This window comes from Halictus rubicundus, unplaced genomic scaffold (assembly GCF_050948215.1).
Source record: "Halictus rubicundus isolate RS-2024b unplaced genomic scaffold, iyHalRubi1_principal scaffold0146, whole genome shotgun sequence".
NCBI classification, from domain to species: Eukaryota; Metazoa; Arthropoda; class Insecta; order Hymenoptera; family Halictidae; genus Halictus; species Halictus rubicundus.
The window spans coordinates 168,232-176,315 of NW_027488687.1; positions in this window are offsets into that span (position 1 = coordinate 168,232).

Below are 8,084 nucleotides of genomic sequence, written 5' to 3' on the forward strand. Positions count from 1 at the left end.
TTCTCTATCCTATCCTATTCTCTTTCTATCCTCTATCCTATCTTATCCTCTATCCTATCCTATTCTGTATCCTATACTTTACCCTATCCTATCCTCTATCCTATCCTATCCACAATCCTATCATATCCTCAATCCTATCCTATCATCTATCCTATCCAATCACCTATCCTATCCTCTATCCTATCCAATCCCCTATCCTATCCTCTATCCGATCCAATCCTCTATCCTATCCTATCCTCTATCCTATCCTATTCTCTATCCTATCCTCTATCGTCTGCTCTATCCTATCCTATCCACTATACTATCCTATCCTCAATCCTATCCTATCCTCTATCCTATCCAATCACCTATCCTATCCTCTATACGATCGTATCCTCTATCCTATCCTATCCTATATCCTATCCTATTCTCTCTTCTATCCTCTACCCTATCCTATCCTCTATCCTATCCTATCCTCTATCCTATCCTATCGTCTACCCTTTCCTATCCTCTACCCTATCCTATCCTCTATCCTATCCTATACTCTATCCCATCCTATCGTCTACCCTATCCTATCCTCTACCCTATCCTATCATCTAACCTATCCTATTCTCTCTCCTATCCTCTATCGGGTTTTCTATCCTATCCTATCCACTATCCTATCCTATTGTCAATCCTCTCCTATACTCTACCCTATCCTATCCTCTATCCTATCCTATCCTCTACCCTATCCTATCCTCTATCCTATAATATCATCTATCGTGTACTATTCTCTACCCTATCCTATCCTCTATCCTATCCAATCCCCTATCCTATCCTCCATCCTATCCTATCCTCTATCCTATCCTATCCTCTACCCTATCCTATCCTCTATCCTATAATATCTTCTATCCTATCCAATCCCCTATCCTATCCTCTATCCTTTCCTATCCTCTATCCTATCCTATCCTCTATCCTATAATATCATCTATCCTATACTATTCTCTATCCTATCCTATCCTCTATCCTATCCTATTCTCTATCCTATCCTCTATCGTCTGCTCTATCCTATCCTATCCACTATACTATCCTATCCTCAATCCTATCCTATCCTCTATCCTATCCAATCACCTATCCTCTCAACTATACGATCCTATCCTCTATCGTATCCTATCCTCTATCCGATCGTATCCTCTATCCTATCCTATCCTCTATCCTATCCTATTCTCTATCCTATCCTCTATCGTCTGCTCTATCCTATCCTATCCTCTATCCTATCCTATCCTCTATCCGATCCTATCCTCTATCCTATCCTATCCTCTATCCTATCCTATTCTGTATCCTAGACTCTACCCTATCCTATCCTCTATCCTATCCTATCCTCTATCGTATCCGATCCTCTATTCTATTAAATCCCCTAGCCTATCCTCTATCCTATCCGATCCTCTATTCTACCCAATCCCTTATCCTATCCTCTATCCGAACCTATCCTCTATCCTATAATATCATCTATCCTATACTATTCTCTATCCTATCCTATTCTGTATCCTATACTCTACACTATCCTATCCTCTATCCGTTCCTATCCTCTATCCTATCCTATCCTCTATCCTATCCAATCTTCTATCCTATCATATCCTCTATCCTATCCAATCCCCTATCCTATCCTCTATCCGATCCTATACTCTATCCTATCCTATCCTCTATCCTATCCTATTCTCTATCCTATCCTCTACCCTATCCTATCGTCTATCCTATCCAATCCCCTATCCAATCCTCTATCCTATCCTATCTTCTATAATATCGTATCCTCTATCCTATCCTCTATCATGTATTATCATCTAACGTATACTATTCTCTATCCTATCCTCTATCGTCTGTTCTATCGTATCCTATCCACTATCCTGTCCTATCCTCAATCCTCTCCTATCTTCTATCCTATCCTATCTTCTATCCTATCATATCCTCTATCCTATCCAATCCCCTATCCTATCCTCTTTCCGATCCTATCCTCTATCCGATCCTAACCACTATCCTATACTATTCTCTATACTATCCTCTACCCTATCCTATCCCCTATCCTATCCTATCCTCTATCCTATCCAATCCCCTATCCTATCCTCTATCCGTTCCTATCGTCTATCCTATCCTATCCTCTATCCTATAATATCATCTATCCTATACTATTCTCTATCCTATCCTATCCTCTATCCTAAACTATCCTCTATCCTATCCTATCCTCTATCCTAAACTATCCTCTATCCTATCCTATCCTCTATCCGTTCCTATCCTCTATCCTATCCTATCCTCTATCCTATCCTATCCTCTATCCTATCATATCCTCTATCCTATAGTATCATCTAACCTATCCTATTCTCTATCCTATCCTCTATCGTCTGTTCTATCCTATCCTATCCACTATCCTATCCTATCCTCAATCCTATCCTATCCTCTATCCGATCCTATCCTCTATCCTATAATATCATCTATCCTATACTATTCTCTATCCTATCCTATCCTCTATCCCATCCTATCTTCTATCCTATCATATCCTCTATCCTATCCAATCCCCTATCCTATCCTCTATCCGATCCTATACTCTATCCTATCCTATCCTCTATCCTATCCTATTCTCTATCCTATCCTCTACCCTATCCTCTATCCTGTATTATCATCTAACGTATACTATTCTCTATCCTATCCTCTATCGTCTGTTCTATCGTATCCTATCCACTATCCTGTCCTATCATCAATCCTCTCCTATCCTCTATTCTATCCTATCTTCTATCCTATATTATCCTCTATCCTATCCAATCCCCTATCCTATCCTCTTTCCGATCCTATCCTCTATCCTATCCTATCCTCTATCCTATCATATCCTCTATCCTATCATCTACCCTATCCTATCCTCTATCCTATCCTAACCACTATCCTGTACTATTCTCTATACTATCCTCTACCCTATCCTATCCTCGTTCCTATCCAATCCCCTATCCTATCCTCTATCCGTTCCTATCCTCTATCCTATCCTATCCTCTATCCTATAATATCATCTATCCTATACTATTTTCTATCCTATCTTATCCTCTATCCTATACCATCCTCTATCGTCTCCTATCCTCTATCCTATCCAATCACCTATCCTATCCTCTATCCGATCCTATCCTCTATCCTATCCTATCCTCTATACTATAATATCATATATCCTATACTATTCTCTATCCTATAATATCTTCTATCCTATACTATTCTCTATCCTATCTTATCCTCTATCCTATACTATCCTCTATCGTCTCCTATCTTCTATCCTATCCAATCCCCAATCCAATCCTCTATCCTATCCTATCCTCTATAATATCGTATCCTCTATCCTATCCTCTATCCTATACAATCATCTAACCTATTCTATTCTCTATCCTATCCTCTATTGTCTGTTCTATACTAACCTATCCACTATCCTATCCTATCCTCAATCCTCTCCTATCCTCTATCCTATCCTATCCTGTATCCTATTATATCATCTATACTGTAATATCCTCTATCCTATCCAATCCTCTATCCTATCCAATCCTCTATCCTATCCTCTATCCTATCCTCTATCGTCTCCTATCCTCTATCCTATCCAATCACCTATCCTATCCTCTATCCAATCCTACTCTCTATCCTATCCTCTACCCTATCATATCCTCTATCCTATCCTATCTTCTATCCTATCCAATCCCCTATCCTATTCTCTATCCTATCCTATCCTCTATCCTATAATATCCTATATCCTATCCAATCCTCTATCCTATCCTATTCTCTATCCTATCCTCTACCCTATATTATCCTCTATCCTATAATATCATCTATCCTATAATATTCTCTATCATATCCTGTCCCCTATCCTATACTATCCTCTATCCTATCCTATCCTCTATCCTATCGTATCCTCTATCCTATCCAATCCCCTATCCTATCCTCTATCCGATCCTATTCTCTATCCTGTCCTATCCTCTATCCTATCCTATTCTCTATCCTATCCTCTACCCTATCGTATCCTCCATCCTATACTATCATCTATCGTATCCTATTCTCGATTCTATCCTCTATCGTCTGCTCTATCCTATTATATCCTATCCTCAATCCTATCCTATCCTCTATTCTATCCTATCCTCTATCCTATCCTACCCTCTATCCTATCCTATTCTGTATCCTATACTCTACCCTATCCTATCCCCTATCCTATCCTATCCTCTATAATATCGTATCCTCTATCCTATCCTATCCTCTATCCTATAATATCCTCTATCCTATCCAATCCTCTATCCTATCCCCTATCCTATCCTATCCTCTATCCTATCCTATCCTCTATCCAATCCTATCCTCTATCCTATCCAATCCCCTATCCTATCCTCTATCCTATCCTGTCCTCTATCCTATCCTATCCTCTATCCTATCCTATCCTCTATCCTATCCTATCGTCTAGCCTATCCTATCCTCTATCCTATCCTATCCTCTATCCTATCCTATCCTCTATCCTACCCTATCCTCTATCCTATCCTATCCTCTATCCTGTCCTATCCTCTATCCTATCCTATCCCCTATCCTATCCTCTATCCTATCCTATCCTATCGTCTATCCTATTCTATCCTCTATCCTATCTTTTCCTCTATCCTATCCAATCACCTATCCTAGCCTCTATAATTTCGTATCCTCTATCCTATCCTGTCCTCTATACTATCGTATCCTCTATCCTACCCTATCCTCTATCCTATAATATCCTCTATCCTATCCAATCCTCTATCCTATCCTCTATCCTATCCAATCCTCTATCCTATCCTCTATCCTATCCTCTATCCTATCCTATACTCTATCCTATCCTCTACCCTATCCTATCCTCTATCCTATCTTATCCTCTATCCTATCCAATCCCCTATCCTATCCTCTATCCTATCCTATCCTCTATCCTATCCTATCCTCTATCCTATCCTATCCTCTATCCTATCCTATCCTCTATCCTATCCTCTCCTCTATCCTATCCTATCCTCTATCCTATCCTATCCTCTATCCTATCCTATTCTGTATCCTATACTCTACCCTATCCTATCCTCTATCCTATCCTATCCTCTATCCTATCCTATCCTCTATTCTATCCAATCCCCTATCCTATCATCTATCCGAACCTATCCTCTATCCTATCCTAACCTCTATCCTATAATATCATCTATCCTATCCTCAATCCTATCCTATCCTCAATCCTCTCCTATCCTCTATCCTATCCTATCCTGTATCCTATCCCATCCTCTATCCTATAATATCTTCTATCCTATAATAGCATCTATCCTATACTATTCTCTATCCGATCCTACCCTCTATCCTATCCTATCCTCTATCCTATCCTATACTCTATCCTATCCTCTATCGTCTGCTCTATCCTATCCTATCCACTATCCTATCCTATCCTCTACTCTATCCTATCCGATCCTCTATTCTATCCAATCACCTATCCTATCCTCTATCCGAACCTATCCTCTATTATATCCTATCCTCTATCCTATAATATCATCTATCGTATACTATTCTCTATCCTATCCTATCCTATTCTGTATCCTATACTCTACCCTATCCTATCCTCTATCCTATACTATCCTCTATCCTATCCTATCCTCTACCCTATCCTATCCTCTATCCTATCCAATCCCCTATCCTGTCCTCTATCCGATCCTATCCTCTACACTGTCCTATCCTCTTTCCTATCCTATTCTCTATCCTATCCTATACCCTATCCTATCCACTATCCTATCCTATCCTCAATCCTATCCTATCATCTATCCTATCCAATCACCTATCCTATCCTCTATACGATCCTATCATCTATCCTACTCTATCCTCTATCCGATCCTATCCTCTATCCTATCCTATCCTCTATCCTATCCTATTCTGTATCCTATAATCTACCCTATCCTATCCTCTATCCTATTCTATCCTCTATCCTATCCTATCGACTACCCTATCCTATCCTCTATCCAATCCTATCCTCTTTCCTATCCAATCCCCTATCCTATCCTCTATCCGTTCCTATCCTCTATCCTATCCTATCCTCTTTCCTATCCTATTCTCTATCCTATCCTCTACCCTATCCTATCCTCTATCCTATCCTATCCTCTATCCTATCCTATCCTCTATCCTATCCAATCCCCTATCCTGTCCTCTATCCGATCCTATCCTCTATCCTGTCCTATCCTCTATCCTATCCTATTCTCTATCCTATCCTCTACCCTATCCTATCCACTATCCTATCCTATCCTCAATCCTATCCTATCCTCTATCCTATACTATCATCTATCCTATACTATCATCTATCCGCTATCGTCTGTTCTATCCTATCCTATCTACTACCCTATCCTATCCTCAATCCTCTCCTATCCTCTATCCAATCCTATCTTTGATCGTATCATGTCCTGTATCCTATCCAATCCCCTATCCTATCCTCTATCCTGTTCTATCCTCTATCCTATACTATTCTCTATCCTATCCTCTATCCTATCCTATCCTATCCTCTATCCTATCCTCTCCTCTATACTACCCAATCCCCTAGCCTATCCTCTATCCGATCCTATGCTCTATCATATCCTATCCTCTATCCTATCCTATGCTGTATCCTATACTCTACCCTATCCTATCCCCTATCCTATCCTATCCACTATCCTATCCTATCCACTATCCTATCCTCTATCCGTTCCTATCCTCTATCCTATCCTATCCTCTATCCTATAATATCCTCTACCCTATACTATTCTCTATTCTATCTTATCCTCTATCCTATACTATCCTCTATCGTCGCCTATCGTCTATCTTATCCAATCCCCTATCCAATCCTCTATCCTATCCTATCCTCTATAATATCGTATCCTCTATCCTATCCTCTATCCTGTATTATCATCTAACCTATCCTATTCTCTATCCTATCCTCTATCGTCTGTTCTATCGTATCCTATCCACTATCCTATCCTATCCTCAATCCTCTCCTATCCTCTATCCTATCCTATCTTCTATCCTATCATATCCTCTACCCTATCCAATCCCTTATCCTATCCTCTATCCGATCCTATCCTCTATCCTATCCTATCCTCTATCCTATCCTATTCTCTATCCTATCCTGTACCCTATCCTATCCTCTATCCGATCCTAACCACTATCCTATACTATTCTCTATACTATCCTCTACCCTATCCTATCCCCTATCCTATCCTATCCTCTATCCTATCCAATCCCCTATCCTATCCTCTATCCGTTCCTATCGTCTATCCTATCCTATCCTCTATCCTATAATATCATCTATCCTATACTATTCTCTATCCTATCCTATCCTCTATCCTAAACTATCCTCTATCCTATCCTATCCTCTATCCGTTCCTATCCTCTATCCTATCCTATCCTCTATCCTATCCTATCCTCTATCCTATCATATCCTCTATCCTATAGTATCATCTAACCTATCCTATTCTCTATCCTATCCTCTATCGTCTGTTCTATCCTATCCTATCCACTATCCTATCCTATCCTCAATCCTATCCTATCCTCTATCCGATCCTATCCTTTATCCTATAATATCATCTATCCTATACTATTCTCTATCCTATCCTATCCTCTATCCCATCCTATCTTCTATCCTATCATATCCTCTATCCTATCCAATCCCCTATCCTATCCTCTTTCCGATCCTATCCTCTATCCTATCCTATCCTCTATCCTATAATATCATCTATCCTATACTATTTTCTATCCTATCTTATCCTCTATCCTATACCATCCTCTATCGTCTCCTATCCTCTATCCTATCCAATCACCTATCCTATCCTCTATCCGATCCTATCCTCTATCCTATCCTATCCTCTATACTATAATATCATATATCCTATACTATTCTCTATCCTATAATATCATCTATCCTATACTATTTTCTATCCTATCTTATCCTCTATCCTATACCATCCTCTATCGTCTCCTATCTTCTATCCTATCCAATCCCCAATCCAATCCTCTATCCTATCCTATCCTCTATAATATCGTATCCTCTATCCTATCCTCTATCCTATACAATCATCTAACCTATTCTATTCTCTATCCTATCCTCTATTGTC